Consider the following 19,317-nt stretch of genomic DNA (forward strand, 5'->3'; position numbering starts at 1 on the left):
CCCTTCATCCTATTTGCCCTTATCTTTGTACCTACATAAGCTTTCATTCTTTAAAATTTTGGGAGGCAGTTTCTTCTAACAGACCAAAATATGCCCAAAATCTAGTGTGTAGCACTGATCTATTCACCAGCCTGATCATATTTGATCATATTCTTTTTTTTATCTTTTTCTTTTTCTTTTTTTTCTTTTTCTTTTTTCTTTTTTCTTTCCTTCCCTTTGTTTTCCCCCGGTTTCAGGTCTCTTAGGATTTATTTAGGTATATTTTTCTGGGGTCGTTGTAACCCTGTTAGCATTTTGTTCTCTCATTCATCTATTTGCCACAGGACAAAAATGACAAGATGGAAAAAAAAAAAACACCTCAAAAAAAAGAACAAGAGGCAGTACCGACTGCCAGGGACCTAATCAATACAGACATTAGTAAGATGTCAGAACTAGAGTTCAGAATGATGATTATAAAGATACTAGCTGGGCTTGAAAAAAGCATGGACGGTATTAGAGAAACCCTTTCTGGAGAAATAAAAGAACTAAAATCTAACCAGTCAAAGTAAAAAAAGCTACTAATGAGGTACAATAAAAAATGGAGGCTCTAACTGCTAGGATAAATGAGGCACAAGAAAGAATTAGTGATATAGAAGACCAAGTGATGGAAAACAAAGAGGCTGAGAAAAAGAGAGATAAACAACTACTGGATCACAAGGGCAGAATTTGAGAGATAACTGATACCTTAAGATGAAACATTATTAGAATAATTAGGATCCCAGAAGAAGAAGAGACAGAGAGAGGGGCAGAAGGTATATTGGAGCAAATTATGGCAGAGAACTTCCTTAATTTGGGGAGGGAACAGCCATCAAAATCCAGGAGGCACAGAGAACCCCCCTCAAAACCAATAAAAATAGGTCAATACCCTGACATCTAATAGTAAAACTTATGAGTCTCAGAGACAAAGAGAAAATCCTGAAAGGAGCTCAGGAAAAGAGATCTCTAACCTACAATGGTAGAAACATTAGATTGGCAACAATTTACAGTAACAGTCACCTTACAGGCAATACAATGGCACTAAATTCGTATCATTCAGGAGTTACCCTGAATGTAAATGGGCTAAATGCCCCAATCAAAAGACACAGGCTATCAGATTGGATAAAAAATCAAGATCCATTGATATGCTGTCTGCAAGAGACTCATTTTAGACCCTAAGAGACCCCCAGATTGAAAGTGAGGAGGTAGAAAACAATTTACCACACTAATGGGCACCAAAATAAAGCTGGGGTGGCAATCCTTATATCAGACAAATTAGATTTTTAGCCAAAGACTATAATAAGAGATGAGGAAGGACACTATATTATATTAAAGGGTCTATCCAGCAAGAATATCTAACAATTGTAAATATGCCCCTAACATGGGAGCAGCCAATTATATAAGGCAATTAATAACAAAAGCAAAGAAACATATAAAAAAAAATACAATAATAGTAGGGGACTTTAACACCCCACTGACTGAAATGGACAGATCATCTAAGCAAAAGATCAACAAGGAAATAAAGACTTTAAATGACACACTGGATCAAATGGACTTCACAGACATATTTAGAACATTCCATCCCAAAGCAATGGAATACACATTCTTCTTTAGTGCCCATGGAACATTCTCCAGAATAGATCACATCCTATGTCACAAATCAGGTCCCAACTGCTACCAGAAGATTGGGATCATTCACTGCATATTTTCAGACCACAATGCTTTGAAACTAGAACTCAGTCACAAGAGGAAAGTCAGAAAGAACTCAAATATATGGAGGCTAAAGAGCATTCTACTAAAGAATGAATGGGTCAACCAGGAAATTAAAGATATTTTAAAAAATTAATGGAAACCAATGAAAATGAAAATACAACTGTTCGAGATCTTTGGGATGCAGCAAAGGCAATCCTACGAGGAAAGTATATAGCAATATAAGATTTCTCAAGAAACAAGAAAGGTCTCAAATACACAGCCTGACCCTACACCTAAAGGAGCTAGAGAAAAAACAGCAAATGAAGCCTAAACCCAGCAGGAGAAGAGAAATAATAAAGATCAGAGCAGAAATCAATGAACTAGAAACCAAATTAATGAAACTAGGAGTTTGTTCTTTGAAAGAATTAACAAGATTGATAAACCCCTGGTCAGACTTATCCAAAAGAAAAGAGAAAGGACCCAATAAATAAAATCATGACTGAAAGAGGAGAGATTACAACCAAGACCAAAGAAATACAAACAATTGTAAGAACATATTATGAGCACTATATACCAGCAAATTAGATAACCTGGAAGAAATGGAAGCATTCCTAGAGATGTATAAACTACCAAAACCGAACCAGGAAGAAAGAGAAAACCTGAACAGACCTATAACCACTAAGGAAATTGAAGCAGTAATCAAAAATCTCCCAGCAAACAAGAGCCCAGGGCCAGATGGCTTCCGAGGGGAATTCTACCAAACATTTAAAGAAGAGTTAATATCTATTCTTCTGAAACTGTTCCAAAAAATAGAAATGGAAGGAAAACTTCCAAACTGGTTTTATGAGGCCATCATTACCTTGATCCCAAAACCAGAAAAGATCCCATCAAAAAGGAGAATTACAGACCAATATCCCTGATGAATAGGGATGCAAAAATTCTCACCAAAATACTAGCCAATGGGATCCAACAGTACATTAAAAGGATTATTCACCACGACCAAGTGGGATTTATTCCTGGGCTGCAAGTTTGGTTCAACATCTGCAAATCAGTCAATGTGATACAATGCATTAATTAAAAAAAAAATAAGAACCATATGATCCTCTCAATAGATGCAGAAAAAGCATTTAACAAAGTACGGCATCCTTTCTTGATCAAAAATCTTCAGACTATTAGAATACAGGGTACATACCTCAATATTATAAAAGCCATCTATGAAAAACCTACAGCGAATATCATTCTCAATAAGGAAAAACTGAGAGCTTTCCCCCTAAGGTCAGGAACATGGCAGGGATGTCCACTATCACCACTGCTATTCAACATAGTACTAGAAGTCCTAGCCACAGCAATCAGACAACAAAAAGAAATCAAAGGCATCCGAATCCGCAAAGAAGTCAAACTCTCACTCTCTGCAGATGATATGATCCTTTATGTGGAAAACCCAAAAGACTCCACCCCAAAATTGCTAGAACTTATACAGGAATTCAGTAAAGTGGCAGGATATAAAATCAATGCACAGAAATCAGTGGCATTCCTATACACCAACAACAAGACAGAAGAAAGAGAAATTAAGGAGTCAATCTCATTTACAATTGTACCCAAAACCATAAGATACCTAAGAATACATCTAACCAAAGAGGAAAAGAATCTGTACTCAGAAAACTATAAAATACTTATGAAAGAAATTGAGGAAGATACAAAGAAATGGAAAAACGTTCCATGTTCATGGACTAGAAGAACCAATATTGTGAAGATGTCAATGCTACCTAGAGCAAACTACATATTTAATGCAATCCCTATCAAAATACCATCCACTTTTTTCAAAGAAATGAAACAATCCTAAAATTTGTTTGGAACCAGAAAAGACACCAAATAGCCAGCGGAATATTGAAGAAGAACAACAAAGCTGGTGGCATCACAATTCCAGACTTCAAGCTCTGTTACAAAGCTGTCATTATCAAGACAGTATGGTACTGGCACAAAAGCAGACACATCGATCAATGGAACAGAATCGAGAGCCCGGAAATGGACCCTCAACTCTACGGTCAACTCATCTTTGACAAAGCAGGAAAGAATGTCCAATGGCAAAAAGACAGTCTTTTCAAAAAATGGTGTTGGGAAAATTGGACAGCCACATGCAGAAGAATGAAACTGGACCATTTCCTTACACCACACACAAAAATAGACTCCAAATGGTTGAAAGACCTCAATGTGAGACAGGAGTCCATCAAAATCCTAAAGGAGAACACAGGCAGCAACCTCTTTGATCTCAGCTGTAGCAACTTCTTCCTGGAAACATCACCAAAGGCAAGGGAAGCAGGGCAAAAATGAACTATTGGGACTTCATCAAGATAAAAAGCTTTTGCACAGCAAAAGAAACAGTCAACAAACCCAAAAGACAACCAACAGAATGGGAGAAGATATTTGCAAATGACCTATCAGATAAAGGGCTAGTATCCAAAATCTATAAAGAACTTATCAAACTCAACACCCAAAGAACAAGTGATCCAATCAAGAAATGGGCAGAAGACATGAACAGACATTTCTGCAAAGAAGACCTCCAAATGGCGAACGGACACATGAAAAGTGCTCAACATCGCTCAGCATCAGGGAAATCCAAATCAAAACCTCAATGAGATACCACCTCACACCAGTCAGAATGGCTAAAATGAACAAGTCAGGAAACAATAGATGTTGGCGGGGATGCGGAGAAAGGGGAACCCTCCTACACTGTTGGTGGGAATGCAAGCTGGTGCAACCACTCTGGAAAACGGTATGGAGGATGCTCAAAAAGTTGAAAATAAAGCTACCGTATGACCCAGCAATTGCACTACTGGGTACTTACCCCAAAGATACAAATGTAGTAATCCAAAGGGGTACACGTACCCTGATATTTATAGCAGCAATGTCCACAATAACCCAACTGTGGAAAGAGCCAAGATGTCCATCGACAGATGAATGGATAAAGAAGAGGTGGTATATATATATATATATATATATATATATATATATATATATATATAAATGGAATATTATGCAGCCATCAAAAAGAATGAAATCTTGCCATTTTCAACGACATGGATAAAACTGGAGGGTATTATGCTGAGTGAAACAAGTCAATCAGAGAAAGACATGTATCATATGATCTCACTGATATGAGGAAATCTTAATCTCAGGAAACAAACTGAGTGTTGCTGGAGTGGTGGGGGTTGGGAGGGATGGGGTGGCTGGGTGATAGACATTGGGGAGGGTATGTGCTATGGTGAGTGCTGTGAATTGTGTAAGACTGTTGAATCACAGACCTGTACCTCTGAAACAAATAATACATTATATGTAAAAAAAAAAAAAAAAGAAGAAGATTATAGGAATGGTAAAATGAAAGGGGGGAAATCAGACGAGGAGATGAACCATGACAGACTATGCACTCTGAGAAACAAACTGAGGGTTCTAGAGGAGAGGGGGTTAGCCTGAGTGATGGGTATTCAAGAGGGCATGTATTGAATGGAGCACTGGATATTATATGCAAACAATGAATCATGGAACACTACGTCAAAGACTAATGATGTAATGTATGGTGATTAACATCACTAATAAAATTTTTAAAAATTCTACTAAAGGGTGCCTGCCTATCTCGGATGGTTGGGCATCTATCTTCGGCTCGAGTCGTGGTCCCAGGGTCCTGGGATCGGTTCCCACATCGGGCTCCCTCCTCCTTGGGAGGCTGCTTCTCCCTCTGCTTCTCTCTCTCTGTGTCTCTCATGAATAAATAAATAAAATCTTTTTTAAAAAAATCCTACTAAAGAATGAATGGTTAACCAGGAAATTAAAAAAGAAATAAAAAATACATGGAAGCAAATTAAAATGAAAACACAACCGTCCAAAACCTTTGGGATGCAGCAAAGGCAGTCCTAAGAGTGATGTATATTGCAATACAGACCCACTTCAAGAAGCAAGAAATGTCTCAAATACACAACCTAACGTTATACCTAAGGGAACTAGAAAAATAACAGCAAATAAAGCCTAAAGCCAGCAGAAGAAGGGAAGTAATAAAGATCAGAACAGAAATAAATGATATAGAAACAAACAAATAAACATAAACACTGGAATGGATTGATGAAACTAAGAGCTGGTTTTTTGAAAGAATTACTAAAATTGATAAACCCCTAGCGAGACTCATCAAAAAGAAAAAAGAAAAAACCCAAATAGATAAAATCATGAATGAAAGAGGAGAAATCATAACCAACATCACAGAAATTGAAACAATTATAAGAGAATACTATGAAGAATTATATGCCAACAAACTGGGCAATTTGAAAGAAATGGACAAATTCATAGAAACATACATACAACCAAAACTGAAACAGGAAGAAATAGAAAATTTGAACTGACCCATAACCAGCAAAGTAATTGAATCAGTTATCAAAAATCTACCCCCCCCCCCCAGGGCGCCTGTATGGCTCAGTCATTAAGTGTCTGCCTTCGGCTCAGGTCATGATCCCACGGTCCTGGGATCAAGCCCTGCTTCGGGCTCCCTGCTCAGTGGGAAGCCTGCTTCTCCCTTTCCCACTCCCCCTGCTTGTGTTCCCTCTCTTGCTGTGTCTCTCTCTGTCAAATAAATAAATAAAATCTTTTTTAAAAAAAAATCTCCTCCCCCCAAAAAAGTCCAGGGCTGGATGGATTGCCAAGGGAATTCTACCAGACATTTAAAGAACAGTTAATACCTATTCTCCTCAAACTGTTCTAAAAAATAGAAATGGAAGGAAAACTTCCAAACTCCTTCTACAAGGCCAGCATTATCTTGATTCCAAAACCAAAGACCCCACTAAAAAGGAGAATTACAGGCCAATATCCCTGATGAACATGGATGCAAAAATCCTCAACAAGATACTAGCAAATCAAATTCAACAGTATATTAAAAGAATTATTCACCACAATCAAGTGGCATTTATTCCTTGGCTGCAAGTGTGGTTCAATATTTGGAAATCAATCAAGGTTATACACCACATTAATAAAAGAAAGGATAAGAACCATATAATCTTCTCAACAGATGCGGAAAAAGCATTTGACAAAATACAGCATCCCTTCTTGATAAAAACTCTCAACAAAGTAGGGATAGATGGAACATACCTCAACATCATAAAGGCCATATACAAAAGACCCACAGCTAATATCATCCTCAATGGGGAGAAACTGATAGTCTTTCCCCTCCAGTCAGGAACAAGACAAGGATATCCATTCTCACTATTACTATTTAATGTAGTACTGGAAGTCTTAGCCTCAGCAATCAGACAACAAAAACTAATACAAGGCATCCAAATTGGCAAGGAACAAATCAAACTTTCACTATTTGCAGACAAGAGATACTATACATAGAAAACCTGAAAGACTCCACCAAAAAATTCCCAGAACTGATCCATGAATTCAACAAAGTTGCAGGATATAAAATCAATGTACAGAAGTCCAATGCATTTCTTTACACCAGTAACAAAGCAACAGAAAAAGAAATTAAGAAAAAAAGAAAAAGAAATCAAGGAATTGATCCCATTGGCAATTGCACTGAAAACAATAAGATACCTAGGAATAAACCTAATAAAGAGGTTAAAGATCTGTATTCCAAAAACTATAGAACACTTATGAAAGAAGTTGAAGAGAACACGAAGAAATGGAAAAGCATTCCATCAGGAGAGCAACAGCACAGTAATTTGATTAGGGACAATTGAATACCTATATCACTATAAGAGAGGATTGAAATAATGAGTAAAGGGTAAGAAAAATGCTTAAGAACAGCAACTACCACTAAGACTGAGGAAGAGTACCCAAGAAAGGGTCCACATCTACCCCGGGGCTGAAATCCAGATCTTGGAGAGGCACGGCTTTACTCACTAAATGGCAGATAAATTGCCATGCCACTATGCCAGTAGAAGCTGCTGGGCATTTGCCCTCTAGAACTTGCTAGAAATCTATCTTCTAGAATGCCAGGGAAAGCATCTCATGGGAAGGTGTTCTACTGGAGTCACTCTGCTACAAAACTGCCCAAGGGGGTGCAGGAAGAAGTTGCTGGCCATTGCATTCTGCTTACCACTGTATGCTTCAGGAGCCCAGCACTGGAGAAGCTACCCATCCTGAAGGATCTGGGTGCTGGGGAAACTACATGCACTGAAATTGTTGGGTGCTGGGCAAGACAAATTCACTGCAGGAGTCAGGCTTACTATATGAACTAAGTGCTGGGAAAGATTCATGCACTGAGGAAATGAGCACTGGTGAAGCCACGTCTACTGCAGGAGGGGCAATGCAGGAGAATGCTAAATGGGTACATCAAATCCAGAAATGAAAAGCACATTCTTTCTGTAATCTTTCTCCAGCACCCTCTACCACTCTACTGACAAAGCTTTTATGCCAATTGGCAAAGGAAAAATATTTCAAGGGCTCAGATCTACTTTTACAGAGCAGGAAATGAAGTATGAATTTAGACCTAGAGGCTAAATGATACAAATAATGACTGCTATACTGCTGAGTCAAAAAAAAAAAAAAAGTCTCCACATAGAGGAAGCAATTTCTGGATTCAAATCATACCTTTACTAATTACTATCTGTGCTTTGTGACTCTTGGCCAAGTACTTCTCAATGTGCTTCAGTTTTTCCCCGAACATTTTTTGCTTTGAAAAAATTTAAATCTCTGGACAAGTTGAAAAATTAGTTAAATGAAAACCTGTCACGTGTTGAATTCTCAGGAAGTAGTTACTGAGATAGAGTTTGGATGCAAGGTGTTCATTAGGGATCAACACCTGTGAAAGGAAGGATAAGGAAGCAGAGCTAGCTAGATAAGAGTCAAACTACGTTGGGGCCTGATGAAGCTTCTGTGAACCCGGTGGTGAACTCTGATACAGGTTATATTATTAGAATGACCTGTGCTAAACAGAAATGGCTGGGTCTTGGTACCCTACCTCTCTCAGTCACTGGATGTGGAATGCTATAGAAAGAAGATGATTCTGATGAGGCAGCTCTCCACTATAGAGGCAGAGGTGGGGAGCTGATAGCTGGAGGTTGTCTCCTAACCACGCTCTCTGCAGCTGGACAAGTCCTTCCCTAAAGATACATGTCCATGTCTCCCAGAATCCCCTAGACCTAGATTCACCAAAGGTTAACATTTTGCCACATTTCCCCCCTGCCTTTCTCTCTATAATCACCCACCCATTCACATGCACACAACATTTACACTTCTTATTTTAGGTGAACCATTGGAAGACTTTTTTCCTCTGAACCATTTACAGGCAACATGAAACTTCACCCTTTAGTGCTTCAGCATACATCTCCCAAGAACAAGGATATCCTCCTACATAAGCACAGTCTCATCACACTCAAGAAATTTAACATTGATGACATTATATTGCCTAATATATAGTCCATATTAAAATTCCCCAAAAGTCCCAAAAATATCACTTATAGCTATTTTTTTTTTCTGCTTGCCATGATCAAAGGTCAAAGTAATTACATTTGGGGCGCCTGGGTGGCTCAGTCGTTAAGCATCTGCCTTCCGCTCAGGTCATGATCCCAGGGTCCTGGGATTGAGCCCCGCATCCGGCTCCCTACTCAGCGGGAAGCCGACTTCTCCCTCTCCCACTCCCCCTGCTTGTGTTTCTTCTCTCGCTTTGTCTTTCTCTGTCAAATAAATAAATAAAATCTTAAAAAAAAAAGCAATTACATTTCAACTATTTCTTCTGCCGTTTCTTTCTCTCTTCCTTTAGGATTGTTTTTACACATATAACAGACTTGATATTGTCCTACAGCTTTTTTATTATGTACTCTAAGTTTTCGTTTTTTACTGTTTTCTCCATTGTATTTTAATTTGGGTATTTTTTCTTTTTTATTATTTTATTTTTTATTCAAGGGTAATTAACATACACCTTATATTTGTTTCAGGTGTACAATGTCATGATTCAACAATTCAATATATTACTCATTTCTCATCACAATAATCTCACCTGACCTATTTCACCCATCTCCCCCAAAGACCTCCTCTGGCAACCAACATGTTTACTGTTTGCATGTTTTTGTTGTTTGCATGTTTTGCTTCTTAAAATTCATGAGTGAAATTATATGGTATTTCTCATTCTCTGACTGACTTATTTCACTTAGCATTTTACCCTCTAGATCCATCCATGTTGTTGCAACTGGCATTATTTCATTCCTTTTTATGGCCGAGTAATTCTCCAATACCACATCTTCTTTACCCATTTACCTATCAGTGGACACTTGGTTATTGTAAATAATGCTTCAATAAACATAGGGGTGCACATATCTTTTCAAATTAGTGTTTTTATATTTTGGGAGTAAATACCCCGTGGGGCAATTACTAGGTCATATGGTAATTCTTTTTTTAAAAGATCTTAAAGATTTGTTTATTTATTTCAGACAGAGTGAGAGAGAGAGAGAGAGAGAGAGAGAGCACGAGTGGGGGAGGGGCAGAGGGAGAAGCAGACTCCCCACTGAGCAGGGAGCCCACCGTGAGCTCAATCCCAGGACCCTGGGATCACGACCTGAGCCAAAGCCAGACACTTAACCTAATGAACCACCCAGGCACCTTGATCAAAAACCATATCATGAAACACCCAAGCACCACAACCTCAGCCAAAGCCAGACACTTAACCTAATGAACCACCAGGCACCTATATGTCTGTTTTTATTTTTTGAGGAACCTCCAAACGTCAGCATTTCCACAGTTGCTATGCCAGCTTGCATTCTGACCAACAGTACATAAGGGTTCTTTATCTACAAAGCCTTTGCGACACTTACTATTTCTTCTCTTTTTTTAAGATTTTATTTATTTATTTGACAGAGAGAGAGATAGCGAGAGCAGGAACACAAGCAGGAGGAGTGGGAGAGGGAGAAGCAGGCTTCCTGCTGAGCAGGGAGCCGGATGTGGGGCTCAATCCCAGGACCTTGGGATCATGACCTGAGCTGAAGGCAGACACTTAGCGACTGAGCCACCAAGGCGCCCCAATACTTACTGTTTCTTCTGTTGTTGCTTTTAGCCATTCTGACAGGTGTGAGGTGATATCTCACTGTCATTTTTTATTTTTTGTAACATATACTTTTTAAAATTTTTATGTTACGTTAGTCACCATACAATACATCATTAGTTTTTGATGTGGTGATCTGTGATCCTTTGTTTTTGTATAACACCCAGTGCTCCATGCAGTATGTGCCCTCCTTAATACCCATCACCGGGCTTACCAATCCCCCCTCCCCCCTCCCCTCAAAACCCGTTTGTTTCTCAGAGTCCATAGTCTCTCATGGTTAATCTCTCCCTCCGATTCCCACCCCCGCCTTCATTTTTCCCTTCCTACTCCTAATGTCCTCCATGCTATTCCTTAGGTGCCACAAATAAGTGAAACCCTATGATAACTGACTTTCTCTGCTTGACTTCCTTCAGTTAGCATAATCTCCTCCAATCCCATCCATGTGGATGTAAAATTTGGGTATTCATCCTTTCTGATGGCTGAGTAATATTCCATTGTATGTATGGACCACATCTTTATCCATTCATCTGTTGAAGGGCATCTTGGCTCTTTCCACAGTTTGGCTATTGTGGACATTGCTGCTATGAACATTGGGGTGCATATGGCACTTCTTTTCACTACATCTGTGTCTTTGGGGTAAATACCCAGTAGTGCAATTGCTGGGTCATAGGGTAGCTCTATTTTTAATTTTTTGGAGCACCTCCATGCTGTTTTCCAAAGTGGCTGTACCTACTTGCATTCCCACCAACAGTGTAAGAGGGTTCCCCTTTCTCCACAACCTCTCCAACATTTGTTGTTTCTTGCCCTATCCATTTTTGCCATTCTAACTGGTGTAAGGTGGTATCTCAATGTGGTTTTGATTTGAATCTCCCTGATGGCTAATGATGATGAACATTTTTTCATATGTCTGTTAGCTATTTGTATGTCTTCTTCAGAGAAGTGTCTTTTCATATCTTCTGCCCACTTTTTGACTTGATTATTTGTTTTTTGGGTGTTGAGTTTGAGAAGTTCTTTATAGATCTTGGATACCAGCCCTTTATCTGTAGTGTCATTTGCAAATATCTTCTCCCTTTCTGTGGGTTGCCTCTTTGTTTTGTTGACTGTTTCCTTTGCTATGCAGAAGCTTTTTATCTTGATGAAGTCCCCAAAGATCGATTTTGCTTTTGTTTCACTAGCTTTTGGAGATGTATCTTGAAAGAAGTTGCTGTGGGTGATGTCAGAGAGGTTACTGCCTATATTCTCCTCCAAGATATTGATGGATTCCTGTCTCACATTGAGGTCTTTCATCCACTTTGAGTTTATCTTTGTGAATGGTGTTAGAGAATGGTCGAGTTTCATTCTTCTGCATGTGGCTGTCCAATTTTCCCAGCACCATTTAATGAAGAAACCGTCTTTTTTCCATTGCATGTTTTTTCCTGCTTTGTCAAAGATTATTTGACCATAGAGTTGAGGGTCCATATCTGGGTTCTCTATTCTGTTCCATTGGTCTATATGTCTGTTTTTGTGCCTGTACCATGCTGTCTTGGTGATCACATCTTTTTAATACAGCTTGAAATCAGGCAACGTGATGCTCCCAGCTTTGTTTTTCTTTGTCAACATTTCCTTGGCAATTGGGGTCTTTTCTCATTCCATACAAATTTTAGGATTGTTTGTTCCAGCACTTTGAAAAATGTCATTGAAATTTTGATTGGGATGGAATTGAAAGTATAGATTGCTCTGGGTAACATAGACTTTTTAACAATGTTTATTCTTCCAATCCATGAGCACGGAATATTTTTCCATCTTTTTGTCTCTTCTTCAATTTCTTTCATGAGTCTTCTGTAGTTCCTAGAGTATAGATCGTTTACCTCTTTGGTTAGGTTTATTTCCAAGGTATCTTATGGTTTTTGGTGCAATTGTAAATGGAATCGTTTCTCTAATTTCTCTCTCTACAGTTGCGTTGTTAAGTGTATAAGAAAGCTACTGATTTCTGTGCATTGATTTTGTATCCTGACACATTACTGAATTGCTGTATGAATTCTAGTAATTTGGGGGTGGAGTCTTTTGGGTTTTCCACATAAAGTATCATGTCATCTGCAAAAAGAGAAAGTTTGACTTCCTCTTTGCCAATTTGAATACCTTTATTTCTTTTTGTTGTCTCATTGCTGTTGCTAGGACATCTAGTACTATGTTGAACAATAGTGGCGAGAGTGGGAATCCTTGACGTTTTCCTGATCTTAAGGGAAAGGCTCTCAGCTTTTCCCCATTGAGGATGATATTCGCTGTGAGTTTTTCATAGATGGATTTTATGAAATTGAGGAATGTTCCCTCTCTCCCTGTACTCTGACAGAGTTTTAATCAGGAAAGGCTGTTGTATTTTGTCAAATGCTTTTTCTGCATCAATTGAGGGGACCATATGGTTCTTCTCCCTCCTCTGATTAATGTGATCTAACACATTGATTGATTTTCGAATGTTGAACCACCCTTGCATCCTGGGGATAAATCCCACTTGGTTGTGGTGGATGATCCTTTTAAGGTATTGTTGGATCCTATTAGCTAGGATTTTGTTGAGGATTTTGGAATCCATATTCATCAGGGATATCGGTCTGAAATTCTCCTTTTTGATGGGGTCTTTGCCTGGTTTGGGGATTAAGGTAATGCTGGCCTCATAGAATGATTTTGGAAGTTTTCCTTCTGTTTCTATTTTTTGAAACAGCTTCAGTAGAATAGGTACTATTTCTTCTTTGAATGTTTGGTAGAATTCCCCAGGGAATCCATCAGGCCCTGGACTCCTGTTTTTGGGGAGGTTTTTGATCCTGCTTCAATCTCGTTACTGATTATTGGCCTATTCAGGTTGTCAATTTCTTCCTATTTCAGTCTTGGCAGCTTATAGGTTTCCAGAAAGGCCTCCATTTCATCAAGATTGCTCAGTTTATTGGCATATAGTTGTTGATAATAATTTCTAATAATTGTTTCTATTTCCTTGGTGTTAGTCGTGATCTCTCCCCTTTCATTCATGATTTTATTAATTCGGGTCCTTTCTCTTTTCTTTTGGATAAGTCTGGGCAGTGGTTTATCGATCCTTTTAATTCTTTCAAAGAACCAACTTCTAGTTTTGTTGATCTGATCTACTGTGTTTCTGGTTTCTAATTCATTGATTTCTGCTCTAATTTCAATTATTTCTCTTCTAATGTGTGGCTTAGGAATTGTTTGTTGCTTTTTCTCTAGTTCTTTAAGGTGTAGAGTTAGCTGGTGAATTCGGGATTTTTCTACTTTTTTGAGTGAGGCTTGGATGGTTATGTATTTCCCCCTTAGGACTGCCTTTGCAGTATCCCATAGGCTTTGGACTGATGTGTTTTTGTTCTCATTGATTTCCATGAATTGTTTAAGTTCTTCTTTGATTTCCTGGTTGACCCAAACATTCTTGAGCAAAGTGGTCTTTAGCTTTCAAGTGTTTGAATTTCTGCCAAATTTTTTCTTGTGATTGAGTTCCAGTTTTAAAGCATTGTGGTCTGAGAATATGCAGGAAATAATCTCAATCTTTTGGTATCAGTTGAGACCTGATTTGTGACCCAGTATGTGGTCTGTTCTGGAGAAAGTTCCATGTGCACTCGAGAAGAATGAGTATTCTGTTGTTTTAGGGTGGAATGTTCTGTATATATCTATGAGGTCCATCTGGTCCAGTGTATCATTCAAAGCTCTTGTTTTCTTGTTGATTTTCTGCTTACATGATCTGTCTATTGCTGAGAATGGAGTATTGAGGTCTCCTACAATTAACGTATTGTTATCAGTATGACTCTTTATTTTGGTTAACAGTTGGCTTAGGTAGATGGCTGCTCCCATGTTGGGGGCATAGATATTTACAATTGTTAGATCTTCTTGTTGGATAGACCCTTTAAGAATGATACAGTGTCCTTCTGTGTCTCTAATTACAGACTTTAGTTTAAAACCTAATTTGTCTAATATAAGAATTGCTACCCCAGCTTTGTTTTGAGGTCCACTGGCATGGAAGATGGATCTCTATCCCTTCACTTTCAGTCTGCATGGATCTTTAGGTTCAAAATGAGTCTCTTGTAGACAACGTATGGATGGGTCCTTTTTATCTAATCTGCAACCCTGTGCCATTTTATGGGAGCATTTAGGCCATTCACGTTGAGAGTGATTATTGAAAGATATGAATTAATTGTCATCATGTTGCCTGTGAAGACGTTTTTATAGATTGTCCCTGTAAATTTCTGTTGTATATCAATCTTGGGGTCTTTCTCCTTTTACAGAACCCCCCTTAATATTTCCTGCAGGCCGGCTTAGTGGTCACATATTCTTTCAGTTTCTGCTGGTCTTGGAAGCTCTGCATCTCTCCATCCATTCTAAATGACAGCCTTGCCGGATAAAGTATTCTTGGATGCATGTTCTTCTCATTTATTACCCTGAATATGTCTTCCCAGGCCTTTCCGGCTTGCCAGGTCTCTGTGGATAAGTCTGACATTATTCTGATGTTCCTCCCTCTGTACATAAGGAATCTCTTCCCCCTAACTGCCCTTAAGATGGTTTCCTTGGTTCTAAGATTGCGAGTTTTACTATTACATGCCAGGGTGATGGCCTGTTTTCCTTGATCTTGGGAGGGGTCTTCTCTGCCTCTAGGACACAAATGTTTGTTTCATTCCCCAGATTAGGGAAGTTCTCAGTTACGATTTGCTCAAACACATCCTCTAGTCCTCTCTCTCTCTCTCCATTCCCTCCGGGATTCCAATAATTCTGACATTGGAATGCTTCATGGTGTCACTTATTTCTCTGATTGTATTTTCATGGATTTTGAGTTGTTTTTCCCTGGCCTCCTCTTTTCCCTTTTTGTCTATTAAATTGTCTTCCAGCTCACTTATTCGTTCTTCTGCCTCACTTACCCTAGCTATTAGATTATCTAGATTAGATTGGATCTCATTGATAGCATTTTTAAATTCTGCCAATTCAGGTTTCATTTCTGCCCTTAGAGACTCTATGTTGCCATTAATTGATTTCTCCATTCTAGCTATTGTCTTCACAATTGCTATGCCTGAATTGCATCTCCGACATCTTGGTTATATCTGCATCCATTTGTAAATCTGTGGCATAAGTCATAATCTCTGAGCCTTTTCTAATTTGGGGGTTCCTCCTCCTAGTCATTCTGTTGATGTGTGGTTGAGGGAATGTATAGAGTCCAAATTATTGATCAGAACCCCAGGAAGATGCACCTGTTTTCTAGGGACCTTAGGGTTGCTGACCTCTTGTTTTCCCAGGCTGTCTTCTGAGGGAGGGGCCTGCCATGCTGTTACTCAGGCAATCCTGTTTGGGCAGAGTTACCCTGCCCCCCTGATGGGGGATGGGCTCAGTGGGAATCAGTTTATTGGGGCTTTTGTTCCCTGGCAACTTTCCCTGATGGCTTTCTGCATCTCTTCCAAGAGTCCGAGCAGAAGAGACCATTTCGGGCACCTGGGTGGCTCAGATGGTTAGGCGTCTGCCTTCGGCTCAGGTCACGATCCCAGAGTCCTGGGATCGAGTCCCACATCGGGCTCCCTGCTCCTTGGGAGCCTGCTTCTCCCTCTGCCTCTCTCTCTCTCTCTGTCTCTCATGAATAAATAAATAAAATCTTAAAAAAAAAAAAAAAGAAGAGACCGTTTCCAACCCTCTGCCTCAGAGCAGAGAGATCGCAGTCTGTTTTTCAGTGAGCTCTCCAGGCCACACTGTCTCTGTTTCTGTCCGTGCTGCTATAAACTGCAGTGTCCTGGGTTGTGCGCCCGTCCACAGCGCTCCCAGTCCTGCCTCCAGGTTGGAGCACGTCTCTCCCCTTTGTGCTTCTAAAACCGCCAGCTGCTCCCAGTTCACATGCGCGAACTGCCGCTCTGGGTTTCCGTCCTGGGGGCTGTCCTAAAGTCCTTTCCCTGCCACTACCAGTCTGCAAGTCTGTGGCCTGTCCCCAGCACGTGAGGCTGTTGCTCACCGGTGTAGGATCTCCATGGCCAGGCTCCCTTCCACTGCTGTTTATCCTCCAATATCTGCCCACGGAATCAAGGCTCCCCATTTCATACCTTGAAACCAACCGCCCGTGATATTGTTTGTAGAGATCCAGATCTATTTTCTTACATCTCAGGCTGATTTCGTTGGTGCTCAGAGTGGTCTGGTAGATATCCAGCTCAATTCTGGGGACCAGTTGAAATAAGGTCCCCTACTCCTCTGCCATCTTTTCTCTCCTCTCACTGTCATTTAGAGCTACATTTCCCTTATGAGTAGTGATGTTAAACATCTTTTCATCTGTCTGTGGGCCATCAGTGTATCTTCTTTGGGAAAATGTCTATTCATGTCTTCTGCCAATTTTTTACTTAGCGTATTTGGTTTTTTGATGTTGAATTGTATAACTTCATTATATATTTTGGGTATTAATATCTTATCAGATATATCATTTGCAAATATCTTTTCCCATTCAGTTGTGTCTCTTTGTTTTGTTGATGGTTTCCCTCACTATGCAAAAGCTTTTAATTTTGATATATTCCCAATAGTTTAATATTTCTTTTGTTTCCCTTGCCTTAGGAGACATATCTAGAAAAATGTTTCTATGGCTGGTGTCAAAGAAATTACTGCCTATCTTCTCTTCTAGGAATTTTATAGTTTCATGTCTCACATTTAGGTCTTTAATACATTTTGAGTTTGTTTTTGTGTATGGTAAGAAAATCCAGTTTCATTCTTTTGCATGTTGCCATCCAGTTTTGCCAACACCATTTGTTGAAGAGACTTTCTCCCATTTTACCTTCTTGCCTCCTTTGTAGATTAATTGATCATAAAAGCATGGGTTTATTTCTGGACTCTCTATTCTATTCCATTGGTCTTTGTGTCTATTATTGTGCCAGTACAATACTGTTTTCATCATTGCAGTTTTGTAGTATACCTTGAAATCTGCAATTATGATACCTCTTTCTTTGTCTTTTTTCAAGATTGCTTTGGCTATTCAAATTTCCTTCTGGTTCCTTATAAATTTGAGGATTATTTGTTCTGGTTCAATTAAAAATGGTGTGAGATTGATAAGTTCTTTATAGGTCTTGGATACCAGCCCTTTATCTGATATATTGTTTGCTAATATCTCCCATTCTGTAGGTTGCCTCTTAGTTTGTTGACTGTATCTTTTGCCATGCAGAAGCTTTTTATCTTGATGAAGTCTCAATAGTTCATTTTTGCTTTTCTTTTTCTTGCCTTTAGAGACCTGTCTCGCAAGAAGTTCCTTTGTCCAAGGTCGAAGAGGTTGCTGCCTGTATTCTCCTTTAGGATTTTGATGGATTCCTGTCTCACATTGAAGTCTTTCATCCATTTTGAGTTTATCTTTGTGTTTGGTGTAAAAAAAATGGTCCAGTTTCATTCTTTTGCATCTGGCTGTCCAATGTTCCCAAGATTTATTGAAGAGACTCTTTTTTCCATTGGATAGTCTTTTCTGCCTTGTTGAAGATTAGTTGACCATAGAGTTGAGGGTCTTGTTGCGGGCTCTCTATTCTGTACAATTGGTCTGTTTTTGTGCCAATACCATGCTGTCTTGATGATCACAGCTTGTAATATAGCTTGAAGTCAGGCATTCTGATGCCCCCAGCATTGGTTTTCTTTGTCAACATTCCCCTGGTGATTTGGGGTCTCTTCTGGCCCATACAAATTTTAGGATTGTTTGTTCCAGCTCTTTGGAAAATGTCAATGATATTTTGATAAGGATTGCATTGAAAGTGTACTTTGCTTTGAGCAGCAGACATTTTCACAATGTTTATTCTTCCAATCAGTGAGCATGGAATGTTTTTCCATCTCTGTGTCTTCCTCAATTTCTTTCATAAGTGTTCTGTAGTTTCTAGCGTATAGATCCTTTACCTCTTGGGTTAGGTTTATTCCTATGGATCTTATGGTTTTTGGTGCAATTGTAAATGGGATCGATTCCTTAAATTCTCTTTCTTCAGTCACATTTTTAGTGTATAGAAGTACAACTGATTTCTGTGCATTGATTTTATATCCTGCCACATTGCTGAATTGCTGTATGATATCTAGCAAGTTTGTGGTGGAGTCTTTTGGGTTTTCCACATAAAGCATCATGTCTTATGCAAAGAGAGAGAGTTTGACTTCTTTGCCGATTTGAATGCCCCCTATTTCTTTTTGTTGTCTTATTGCTGAGGCTAGGACTTCTAGTACTTTATTGAACAAAAATGGTGAGAGTGGGCATCCCTGTCATGTTCTTGAGCTTAAGGGAAAAGGTCTGTTTTTCCCCATTGAGAATGATATTCACTGTGGGCTTTTCATAGATGACTTTTATGATATTGAGATATGTTCCCTCTATCCCTATACTCGGGAGAGTTTTAATCAAGAAAGGATGTTGTACTTTGTCAAATGTTTTTTCTGCATCATTTGAAAGACTCATATGGTTCTTGTCTTTTCTTTTATTAATGTGTATTTTCATGGTCATTGATTTTTGAATGTTGAACCACCCTTGCATCCCAGGAATAAATCCCACCTGGTAGTGATGAATAATCATTTTAATGTAATGTTGGATCCTATTGGCTAGGATTTTATTGAGTATTTTGGCATTCATGTTCATCAGGGATATTGGTCTGTAATTC

This window comes from Callorhinus ursinus, unplaced genomic scaffold (genome assembly GCF_003265705.2).
Source record: "Callorhinus ursinus isolate GAN/ISIS: 27379988/994484 unplaced genomic scaffold, GSC_fseal_2.0 scaffold17, whole genome shotgun sequence".
Taxonomy (NCBI): Eukaryota; Metazoa; Chordata; class Mammalia; order Carnivora; family Otariidae; genus Callorhinus; species Callorhinus ursinus.